General features: G+C 33.7%; 1 pseudogene; it reads left to right on the forward strand.

Annotated features, from left to right (window-relative positions):
• The first annotated feature begins 249 nt into the window (after positions 1–249).
• LOC131875077 (acidic endochitinase-like) lies at positions 250–1,336 on the forward strand (annotated as a pseudogene).
• The last annotated feature ends 12,046 nt before the right edge of the window (positions 1,337–13,382 follow it).

A 13,382-nucleotide genomic window follows, 5' to 3' on the forward strand; every position in this document is an offset into this window, starting at 1 on the left:
CAGTTGCTAGTTTAATATAATAAAGAATATACTTAATATGAAGTTTGAAAACAAAATATTAAGTAATGCAAATAATTAAATATTTTAAAAAATAAAATGCAACACGTGTGACATAAAGTTTAAAATGTTAAGTAATTCAACATTATCCCAAAAGAAAAAGATCTCCGCAATAAGCGGCAGTCGGGACCGCGGTTCCTCAAATTACGTCGAATAGAAAGTTCTGGTCTACATATTCCACGGGACCGAAGCATGTTCAGTGGCAAGTATTCGCGCGTAAGGATATGTGTGCCCGAACACGACACGGCACAGAATAGTCTTCGTAGAGAGAGATTTATCAGGAGCCCAATTCCACTAACAACATTTTATGTTTCATTCCCCAGCCATGGAGAGAAGCGAAATTAGAACAGCCTCAATTACCGTTGTCCTTGCTCTACTATGGAGGCGGAGCATCTGAGGGAAGCATAAGCGTATACTGGGGCCAAAATGGGAACGAAGCCAGTCTTGCCGATACCTGCGCAAGCAGCAACTTTGCAATTGTGCTTCTCTCCATTCTGCCATACGTTTGGCGACGGGCAGACACCGGTGCTCAACCTGGCAGGCCACTGCGATCCCTCTTCTGGAGGATGCCAATCCCTCGGCGCCGATATTAAGTCCTGCCAGTCCAGAGGCGTAAAGGTATTTCTCTCCTTGGGAGGTGGCACTAGAAGCTATGCAGCTGCCACCGTCGACGACACGCGAAACGTGACCACCTATCTGTAGAACAACTTTCTCGGAGGACAATCGGACTCAAGGCCTCTCGGAGACGCCGTTCTGGACGGAATCGATTTCGATATCGTAGCCAAGACGGACCTCTGGGAAAATCTGGCCAAGGCCGTGTCTGCTCTTAGCACGCCCGATAAGAAGGTCTATCTCAGTGCCGCTCCAGAGTGTCCTTATCCTGACGCCCAGCTGGGAAACGCCCTGCAGACTGGGCTTTTCGACTACGTGTGGATTCAGTTCTATAACAACCCCTCCTGCCAGTATGCCGATGGGGACGCTTCTGGTCTGGTGAATTCGTGGAACCAGTGGACAACGTCTATTACCACCGTTCAAACAGAGGGCTTCTTCCTGGGCCTTCCCGCTTCGTCTGCAGCTGCTGGAAGTGGCTTCATTCCTACAGACGCACTCATCACCAAAGTTTTGCCACGAGTCAGGGCCTCCCCCAATTATGGAGGAGTCCATGCTGTGGTCCAAGTACTACGACGAGCAAACGGGTTATAGCTCGGCTATTGTCGAAGCAGTAAGACAACCGAACAAATTATATGCATTGTATTTAAAAATAATAATAATTGATTAAAATATGGACAACCATTGTCATGTGAATTTAACATATATTTAGGGCGTATGCTTCTGTCCACAAATTTCCTTGGATATTCGTCTCACTTCACGTTGACAACCTATCTGGCATTGACCTTTCCCTAGCTCTGCACAAGGTTAATAACCAGTTAAGAGTTCCTAATGCATCATTCCAGAAGTGTGTTGACAGACAAAAACATATAATCAATACAAAAATAGCAGAAAGAAAAATACCATAACAAATATATGAAATAAGAATTTATAATGGTTTATCGTAAAGGCTACCCCGACTCTCAAGCAAGAAAAATTATTTATTAATTATTATCAATGAATTTCTATACATGGATGGGACAAAATCATTTATACAGTCACATTCAGCTATGAAATCAAGAGTTGAGAGAATGCGAATGGTCATGTGACCATTGGGCTTGACATTACTAACAATCTTCCCCGTGAAGGCCAATTGATACAGCTATATAGTGTGACATCCCTGCTTCCATTTCTAAAACTCATAATACGATTAGGCCTTGAAATGATTTTAACTTCACCAAACTTTGTTCACGAACACTGTGGATAAGCCTTCTACAAATCAATTAGAGTCAAAAACATGTACTCCCTACTACTCTTTCTAGCACAAACTCACCCATTATTCCATAATCAGGAACAAAATCAATTCCTTGTCCTCCAGTAGGAAACTCATCCAGACCATAAACACCACAATCATGTTTTATACCTAAATCAATGTGCTCTTGAATCCCACAACTAAATCAACCTGTATCACTAAATAATCACCCCTCCAAAAGCTACCCAATAAAACTTTCTTTCTTTCTCTTTTCCTTTTTTTTTTAACTATACTCGAAATCTGCTTGCTTTGCCCCATCCATAAGCATCTCTACATGTCACTAGAATTTCGACCCTTCCTTGTCTGCAATCAAGGGACCCACTACCAGTGGTTATGGAAATATATCACAAATTGTAACTTTCTTGCCATCTATGACAACGTCCTTTACAAAAATAGGTTCCTCTTTGTTTGTGTGCCACCAAAATTTGTCTACTCTAATTCGCAGGGATAATCCTCTATAGGCAATCGATCATTCTAGTTAACAACCCTCTTCTTCAATTTATCATACTCATAGTAATTTGTAGAAAATTTGAGCACAATAAATAGTCTAAAGATGCCATTAACACTGCCTTTGCTTTTGCCATGGAGCCTTGTAAATTCCCCAACACTGCAACATGAGGGGCTAGGTTAACCAACACACTCTAAGCGTTGACCGCTTAGAGTGGCTGGTGTGGGACTTTCATAATCCGTTCACTCACTAGTGCCCATTTCCGTTCTTGCAAAGCCAACCGTTAACCGCCACACGTCAGTAGCTAGCTGTAATTAGCAACCCTGAGGTTTGTTAACGGTTGGAACTATTGATAACCGATGCTGCTCTAGCATGCAGCGAGATTAGTTTAGTTAATAGTTTTTTGTTTATTCATGCAAATAAAGCATGTACTCCAACATGCATTGATCCTTAGGACTATTTTTAGTTTTGTTTTTTGCATGAGTTTGTTTTTTAGTAAATAAAGCATGTTGTGCATGCACTTATTGTATTCTTAATTTAGGTAGTAGTTTTCTTTTTTTAGTTTGAGAGCCTTAGTAGCTTTCCATGCAATGCTAGGAATATATTTAGAACTGCAATTATTATTAATTCTTCTAGACTGCAAATTCTTTATATATACAACCTCTATGTAATTTTTAATTAAGCTTCAATAAAGATATTGGTGTGTGCAATCCCAAAAAAACAAGGCACTTTGTTTTTTATTCTGAATTGTGATTTCTTCTTGCAATTTCTTATTTTTGTTGTTATTGTTTGCTAATCAGTTGGTTCAGAGAGGATAGGTCAGGTTCAAAATTCTACAAGTGGTATTAGAGCAGGTAATATTGTTTTGGGTTAAAGTTTTATTGTTGGAATTTCGCCAAAGTTAATCATGTTGAATTCTAACCATATGCTCGTTCCAGAATTTGATGGGAATGATTATGATTATTGGTGCATTAAGATGCTGACCTTTTTTATTGGAAAAGATTTGTGGGAGATTATTGAATTAGGTTATGAAGAGCCAACTAATTGGAATGCCCTTACAGTCAATGAAAGAACAACAAGAAAGGAAGCAAGGAAAAAGTATGCTCAAGCTTTGTTTCACATTTAGATAGCTCTTGATAAGAGCTTATTTCCAAGAATATCAGGAGCAACAACTGCCAAAGGTGCCTGGAAGACTCTACAAGAAGCTTATCAGGGTAGTGATCAAGTTAAAGTGGTCAAGCTTCATATATTGAAGCAAGAATTCAAAAATTTGAAGATGCAAGAAGCTGAAAGTATAAGTGATTATTGTGTCAGAGTCAAAGATGTGGTCAATAAAATGGCTACACTTGGGGAAATTGTAAGCAATGAAGTTTTGATAAAAAGGGTGTTGAGATCTTTGACACCCAGATGGAATTATGTAGCAATAATCATAGAAGAAAGCAAGGATTTGACAAAACTATAGCTTGATCAACTAGTTGGATCCCTAATGTCTCATGAAGAAAGATTGAAAGATTCTTTTGAAGGTGTAGAGAAAGTGTTTTCCTCTAAATTGCTAATCACAAAAAGTGAAGATGCAAGCAGCAGTAGTGCCCAAATCAATCAAGGCCAAGGTAAAGGACAAAGCCAAAATTATTCAAGAGGAAGAGGTAGAGGTGGCTCAAGAGGAAGAGGTGGTTCCAAAGGAAGAGGTAGAGGCAAATTTGATAAGAGAAATGTTTAATGTTACCATTGTAACAGGTATGGCCACTTTGAAAGAGAATGCAGATTGAAAGAAGGTAAAAGTGCTAACTATGCTCAAGAAAGTAGTGAGAATCCTCTTGATCACTTATTTTTATCTTATGCAAAGGGTGAAAATACTAGTAAAGATGTTTGGTACCTAGATTCTGGATGCTCTAACCATATGATAGGGAATGAGAAGTTGTTCTCAACAAAGGATGGAAGTTTCAAATCCAAGATCTAGCTTGGTGATGATAAATCATTGGAGGTTGCTACCAAAGGAGCTATGGAGGTCCAAACAAAAGAAGGTATAAAGAGTATTCATGATATTTATTATACTCCACAATTGAAGCACAATTTGTTAAGTGTTGGGCAGCTATGTGAGAAAAATTATAAAGTAGTCTTTGAGAATAAGAGTTGTACTATCTATGATAAGAATAAGGATAATAGGGTGATCATTGTTGTTCCTATGACAAGAAATAGGATGTTCTTCTTGAGGTTTGGTGAACATAAAAATAGTTTGGCAAATATGGCTTATGAGGATTCAAGTTGGTTATGGCATCTTAGGTATGGGCATTTAAATTTTCATAGTTTGAAGTTTCTAACCTCACATGCATTAGTTTCTAGTTTTCCCAAGGTTGAGGAATACAAGAAGGTTTGTGAAGGTTGTGCTAAAGGAAAGCATGCAAGAGAAAAGTTTCCAAAGGGCAATGCATGGAGGGCTCATCACCCACTTTAGCTTGTTCATTCAGATATATGTGGTCCTATGCAGACTAAGAGTTTGGGTAAGTCATCATATTTCATCACTTTTATTGATGATTACTCACGAAATTGTTGGGTATATTTTTTGAAGGCCAAAGATGAAGCCTTGGATACATTCAAGAAGTTTAAAGCCCTTGTGGAAAATGAGAAAGGGTGCAAGATCAAGTGTTTAAGGACTGATCGAGGAGGAGAATTTTTCTCAAAGCCTTTCCAAAGTTATTGTGATTTTAATGGCATCAAGAGGCAACTTACTACTGCATACACACCTCAAAAGAATGGAGTAGCTGAAAGGAAGAATCGTACTGTGGTTGAAATGGCAAGGTGCATGTTACAAACCAAGGGATTGAGCAATTCTTATTGGGGAGATGCAGTTGCTACAACTATGTACATCGTCAACCGTAGTCCCACCAGTGCACTAGAAAAGATGACTCCTTATGAAGCTTGGTATGGTAAAAGGCCTAATGTTAATCATTTCAATGTTTTTGGTTGTTTGGCTTATGTGCATGTACCTGATCAAAATAGATAGAAGTTAGATGCAAAGAGTGAGTCATGTATTTTTATTGGATAAAGTGAGAAAAGCAAGGCTTATAGATTGTATAATCCCCTCACTAACACGCTTATTGTCTCAAGAGATGTGATTTTTGATGAAGGGGGAGTTTATGGTCATCAAAAAGGCCATGTTGAGAAGCCAAAATCTATTTTGAATGATGATATAATTACTGGTATCGATCATGAGCAGCCAACTAATGTTTCTATATCTAGTGGTTTAACTCCACCAAGAAATCCTTCATCAAGTTCTTTAGTACCAAGTTCAAGTCCAGCTTCTTCTCCAAGTTTTACAAGGAAGGTAAGGAGATTGAGTGATATCTACCAGAAGAGTGGAAATCAAGTACATGCAGAAAACCCAATAGGTGAGACAGTGAATTTTTGCTTTATTAGCCAAGGCTGATTTTGAACCATCATGTTTTGAAGATGCATGTACTAATGAGGTTTGGGTGAAAGCCATGGAAGAAGAGATGGATTCCATTCACATGAATGACACTTGAAAGTTAACAGAACTTCCACATGACAAAAAAAGGATTGGCACCAAATGGGTCTACAAGACCAAATTTAACAGTGATGGGAGTGTTGAAAGACACAAGGCAAGATTAGTTGCTAAAGGCTTCACACAGAAGTATGGAATTGACTATGAAGAGACATTTTCACTAGTAGCAAGACAAGAGACAATAAGAATGCTGATTTCATTAGCAACTCAGAAAAAGTGGAGCATACATCATATGGACATGAAAAGTGCCTTCTTGAATGGGTACTTAGAAGAGGAAGTATATGTGGAGAAGCCACAAGGTTTTGAAGTGGAAGGAAAAGATAATTATGTTTACAATGTGAAGAAGGCTTTGTATGGCCTCAAGCAAGCACCAAGAGTGTGGTATGCCAGGATTGATGGATACTTTCAGGAGAATGGCTTCCAGAGAAGTAAGAGTGAGCCTACACTATACTACAAACAAGAAGGTACTGATATTCTCATCATAAGTTTGTATGTTGATGATCTTTTGTATATGGGTAGTAGTTCTAAGATGAAAGATGAATTCAAAGCTGCTATGATGAAAGAATTTGAGATGAAAGATCTTGGTCTAATGAAATATTTTCTAGGAATGGAGGTTTATCAAAGTAAGGATGAGATTTTCATTTGTCAAACAAAGTATGCACAGGATATGCTGAAGAAATTTAATATGACTGATTGTAACCCTGCCTCCACTCCAAGTGCTCATGGAGTTTTGTTATGTCGAGATGATGGTGCTGATTTAGTTGATGAGACAGTTTACACAAGTATTGTGGGGAGCTTGATGTTTCTAATCCACACAAGGCCTGATATTGCCTATTCAGTTTCACTTGTTTCAAGGTATATGACAAATCCATCTGAAATACATATGAAGGTAGACAAGAGGATTTTGAGGTATGTGAAAGGGAATTTAAGTTTTGGTATTCATTATTACTCTTCTAAAAAGGTCAATCTAGTAGGCTTTATTGATTCAGATTGGGGAGGTAGTATGGATGACCATAAATCTACATCTGGAAATTGGTTTTCTTTTGGTTTTAGTTTGATTACCTAGAGCTTGAAAAAGAAAAGTATTGTTTCTCTCTCATCTACAGAAGCAGAGTTTGTTGCAATTACCTCAGTAGGTACACAAGCTCTTTGGCTCAGAAAAGTTTTAGAAGAAATTGGAGAAAAACAAATTCATCCTATAGTGATATATTGTGACAATGTGAGTGCTATCAAGTTAGCTAAGAATCTGGTTCATCACAGTAGAACAAAGCATTTTGATTTGAAATATCACTTCATATGAGATTTGGTGCAGAAGAAGGATGTCGAATTGAAGCACATCAACACCCAGGATTAGCTAGCAGATATATTCACCAAAGCAGTTGTTATAGCTCAGTTTATAGCACTACGAGATAAGATTGTCAACCCTCTCAGCATCAACGGGGAGTATGTTGATAACTGATGCTACTCTAGCATGCAACTAGATTAGTTTAGTTAATAGTTTTTTGTTTATTCATGCAAATAAAGCATGTACTCCAACATGCATTAATCCTTAGGACTATTTTTAGTTTTGTTTTTTGCATGAGTTTGTTTTTTAGTAAATAAAGCATGTTGTGCATGCACTTATTGTATTCTTAATTTAGGGAGTAGTTTGCTTTTTTTAGTTTGAGAGCTTTAGTAGCTTTCCATGCAATGCTAGGATATATTTAGAACTGCAGTTATTATTAATTCTTCTAGAGTGCAAATTCTTTATATATACAGCCTCTATGTAATTTTTAATTAAGCTTCAATAAAGATATTGGTGTGTGCAATTCCAAAAAAATAAGGCACTTTTTGTTGTTATTGTTTGCTAATCATTTGGTTCAGAGAGGATAGGTCAGGTTCAAAATTCTACAGGAGCTGTATTGGCTGAAAGAGGAGCTGGTAGGACGCACATTTGAAGGCTGTAGGAAACAAAGAAAAAAAATGGCAGGAAAGGTGGTGAAATAGGGTAAAGCACAATCACTGTAAGTAATATCGAACCTGCTTTAAGCATATGTCTGGATATCCTAGCCACTACAAGTATCCAAGCCAACATGAACTCTAGAAAATAGTGGAGACTGTTGGTATGTCAGGTTCGAATAAGCCCCTGCATAGCAATCAGTTAGGCCTACGTAAGGTAAAATTTTATTGTCTTTAGAGTTTTGCTAGAGGAGACTTTGATTAAAAATATGATATTGCAATTTAGTGGATAATTTAGATGGGAAGCAAGAGGACTTAAAAGTTTCAATGTGAGGTTGTTCTTATGTAACGTGTTTTCCCAATAATGCATGGGTATAAATATTCTTCTTAAACTCCAACCTTTTCTGTTATGTTTGAAAAATTGAAGTTTAATGAAATGGGACTGGATCCTTTTTTAAAGAATCAAAGGGAGTTGTAAATTAAAATAAATATGAGTGTTATACCATGATTGGGGACATTAATTGATCTAGAGTTTAAATTGAGAAATCAAATAAATGTATTTAAATTGAAATTTGATGAAAAAATGATTGTGATAGATATCACAATAATTTATCATGATAATAGAAAAATTGGTCTTTTTATACAAATTATTTAAAATGTATAAGTTGGTTATATCTCATTTAATACAACATGTTATTATGAAATTTAACCTAGCCTGTGAAATAAGAACTTGTGAAAGTGAACTAGTAAAAAAATAGTGAGTTTTGTAGATATGATTTATCTTGTTCTACCCATGTATGAAGAGAGGTGTTATTTAGAGACATTGGTGAGTAGCTTATTAGGCAATAGTCAATTCTCTTATGTATTTGACATTGTTGATGTCAAACTTTTTTGTATTCTTAAGATTATGATGCAAGGTAATGTAACTAGAATAATCTATGCTTCCTTCATGGGAATGTTCTTTTATGATAGCATCTTTTTGGGTTGAAATATAGTAGTACGTGTCCTTTTATACAACACCCTAGTGTGCAATTTCAAATTGGCATGGTTTAGTTTTCTCATAATTGATCTACAAGCTTAACCATACATATTGGGATTAGGTTTCACACACTCTACAATACATTATGTTCATATTTATTATTTATTTTTAATCACATGTAAAAGTATGTCCCTATTTAAGTGGCACTTTATGACACACAATTTGTAATTTGACGTGTTGTAATGCCCAGCACAAAGAAATGAGGAAAAAACAGTCAACCCTAATTTTTAAAGAAAGAATTATCACACCATGGTTTAACACAAGAAGTTTGCATGTGGGTTGTTGCCACATACAACACCACATGAAGATACACATGTGTGGAGGCTAAACAATGGGAATGTGAAATCAATTATCATGATAAAGAAGCACATTTACATAAAGAATTATTATAATTAGACATCTATTTATTATGTCAATAGACTTAGTTAGGGTGGAACCTTAAAAATAAGGATTGAAAGGTACCACTAAATGAGATAAACCGGAAGGAAGTTGACTAGTGGATTCAAACACATCATTAGTTAGACATCAAATCCTAATTTTGATGATAAAACCAACCATTGCTTTGTTAAATATAAAATTTTGAAAAGAAACAAGGAGATATGTTATTAATTAAATATAATTACTCATTTTTATTACTAGATTTACCATTAATACATTTAAAATACTATAAGAAAATAATGTCTTCTAAGACATGTGCGTTAAATTAATAAAATTATATTTCCAATATTATGAAACTCTTTTGTGCCTAACAATGATTTTAACTCAATTATTACTCTATAGATAATATAGATAAGATTGTCAAATTTAAAAGAATGTTTATTAATAGATCAAGAAAATTTAAAGCTAAACTAAATTTTAAATTTTTCATTATAATTGAAGTTATAGGTCTGACATCTCATTGTTCCCCATGACTATTTACTTTATAATTACATCTAAGTAGATAATTTTAATGGTTATGGTGTGTGGGGGCGGGATAAACAATATAAAATAACACATAAACAAATATGCCTATCTTATACCTATGACACACCTTCAATTGAGCAAAGGCATGTAAACACGTGATAAAAAGTGAACAAAATTATTTTCAAAATGAACCTAGTTGATTATGGTTGAGAGGGAATGTCTTTATTTTAATCTAGCAACATAACCTTTCCTTTCATAAAATTTATACTCTTGAAAATGGTTTGCGGAATGATTAATTTATGAATTTTGATTAAGGATTATGGATAAATGAGATTTGATATTATTAAATGTAGGGATGGGGTTGTCTTTAGATATGCCATCTTATTATTGGTGTGTATGATTAGGGAAACTATTGGGAAGAGAAAATGGTAGAGATTTTCTCAATAGGATGAGAATTAAAACAAAAACAAAAAAGGATTTTTGGAGCCTTGTGGAGTTGGAACCATTTGTAAGATTAAATTTATTTTATTTTAAATAAAGTGGAGGACCATGTAAATGGTTAAAGTATTTATTGAATTAGTGATAGGGAGATATTAGAGAAAAAAATTGTTGTATATTTATTTAATTTATTAGAGAATGTTGAGATAATGATTGATTTAATTAAATAAATTAGATTTATTCAATTAAGGTGGGTACTTTAGAAGAAAGGTTGAATTGTTCTAATTAATTAAAGGTAATTTATTTAGTTAATGTTAGAAGAATGGTTAGATTGGTTAATTAAATAAATGAATTTTTTTTAATTGATGTTAAAAGAATTGTCAAAATTGAATAGAAATATTTATTTAATTAATGTTGCAAGCAAATATAGATGATATAACCACTCTAACGATGATGAAAATGGTGAAATATATTTTACGTATCTATAGGATTCATAAGAGTTGAGAACTAAATCTCACCCATTAGATGATATCTATTACCCTCATTGCCCCCTCTTAAGTCTAGATCAACACCACAATATTTCCTAAATATTAAATATAATCATAAAATAAGTTTTCTCACTTCATTTGCCATGTTTTAGAGGTCGAAGGGAAGGAGATGAGCAAGAAAATTGGAAGGTCAACTCCATCAAAGTGGACCATGTTTATCGCCTTCATTACATTGTTTATGTTTCTTTAATTATTTACTTATTCAATTATTTATTATTTAAATCTATCTATCTATCTATATAAGTCACCCATATACTAATAAGAGGTACTTTCAAACTTTTCTTCATAAATAATGATAAAACCAATAAAGTTAATTAGAAATCAATATAACTATACAGTTTCTACCTTATATATTTTAAATCTATGAAATATTGAATCAATTTCACTCCCTTTTCTATTCATGTAACAAAATAATAGTTTTTATTCTCTTACAAGTATGATACATATAAAACACATTCATGTGAGAGATTTAAGTGTATAAAAATAAAATTTATATCAACCCTTCAACTAACAACATGGTCTTTCAAAAGAGAGATAATATATTTATAAATGATAAATATATACATTTTATGATGTTATTTATTATTTTTTCTAATTATAATTCATTCACTTCAACTTAAGAGAGGCTCCAAGTAAGCATGATAAGAATATTAATGGGAAGACAATTCTCACCACCCAAACACTATGGTGAATAATGTCATATAAGGATCTCACCATCACTAAAGCAGGAGAAATATCAATAATCTAGTTTCAACGAGGATAGTATAAGAAAAACACAATGATAGCAAAGGTGATAGGGATTAGAATCGCCAATAATGAAATGGAGGGATTGGTCCCATTCCCATCCCGCAAACAACACGAGGGAACTCTTTCTCTTCAACAAACACACACACACAACACCCTTTATCAATAGGGAAATAAATCCATGCATTCTACAAGAACAAGCATGGATCAACTAAAATTATCTTAATGCAAGGCTCATTTCCTATTTCATTATAATAATAATGGAAAATAGTAAGTAATAAATTTTATCCTCTTAATGAGCTTCATGGATACAAGAATTTTCTTCTCTTTGAAGCTTCCATATTTTCGAAACTTCTCCCACTCCCACTCCTAAACACTCTTAAAAAAAAATCTATAATGAAAGAATAAATTGCAAAAGTCTAAAATGAATTGTTTCAAGGGTTTTCCATGTCACATGTTGACACATAGAACCCCACATGGGTTTTACCATATTCCTTACATATCATGAATATAAAGCATGGAATTGCACATGCAAATCACATGGGTGTGAATACCGTCCATGGAAGAATAATTGGTCAAACTACAATTCCACATATATTGATGCTAGTCTCTTAAAGGGGATGGCATAGATACTATATTCCTTTTTGCTTTTCAAATCATGACTAAAAGTAATGCATTACCCATAGGAGTTCAACAATGTATAAAACATAAAAATAAATCAACAATTTTGGTCACATCTAAAATTGGATAAAATTGTAAATCTACATCTGTTTAACTTACATAATGTGAAAAGAGATTCAATACATATCTAAGATGTTAAAAACTTTAAACATGGTATGGTATCAAGACATAGACACCATAGCTAATCATGAGAATTAAATAATAAATTTTTGTCACTCATGGTCAAGATAATTGATTCACCCTTAAGGTCTTAGTTTTCACTTGACCAACATATTTATTTGTCTATGATAAATAGTTAAATTTCATACTATCCATGATATGAAGTGGTTAAATGATAAGGTCTTAATGATTCTTTTGTTCTTCCATTTGTAGTTGTCTCTTATTGCAAATATCAATAAATCCATACATGTAACTAAAACAAAAGAAGTATAGTTATATATTTTATTCATGAATGGTTCAATTAAATTCACATACATTAGAAATGTAATTCAATGAAAAATCAAACATCAATGACATATAAATTACCAACCTCATAGATTAGTATGTTCATATTTTGCATATTAGTAATAGACAAGTGCACTATATATAATTTTAAAATGTAATTTATTAAATAAAATATTCTCATTTTATCAAAATTTGATAATTTAATGAATTATATTTAGAACCCATTAGTGTGATCTCACTATAACCAAAAAGAAAAAAAATAATATTCATAAGATGTGTAATTTACTCATGAAATAATATGCTTCCATTTAAAATTACTATTCATGTTTATATATATATATATATAAAATTCATAAAATTTAACCAATTAATATTAAAGATCTGTTAATCACTAATAAATTATATTATTAGAATAATTTATAGTTTAAGGATTCAACTTTTAATTTAATAACCTAATGATATTTCTCGTCACATGAAACTCAAAATCTTTTCATATAATTATCTGTAAGAATTGTATAACGGCACTGTATACAGAAAACTGCAACAACACATAACATTATAAATTGAAATGATGACGACTCTGTTGGAGAGAACAAAAGCTGAAAAAAAAAAACCATACTCAAAAGATCAGACAAGAGAAACAAAACATGTAATTTTTCTATTTCAATCTTGCTAGAACTGCTCTATAAACATTAGAGATGCGATGTAAATATCGTCAT

Source organism: Cryptomeria japonica, chromosome 4 (assembly GCF_030272615.1).
Source record: "Cryptomeria japonica chromosome 4, Sugi_1.0, whole genome shotgun sequence".
NCBI lineage: Eukaryota > Viridiplantae > Streptophyta > Pinopsida > Cupressales > Cupressaceae > Cryptomeria > Cryptomeria japonica.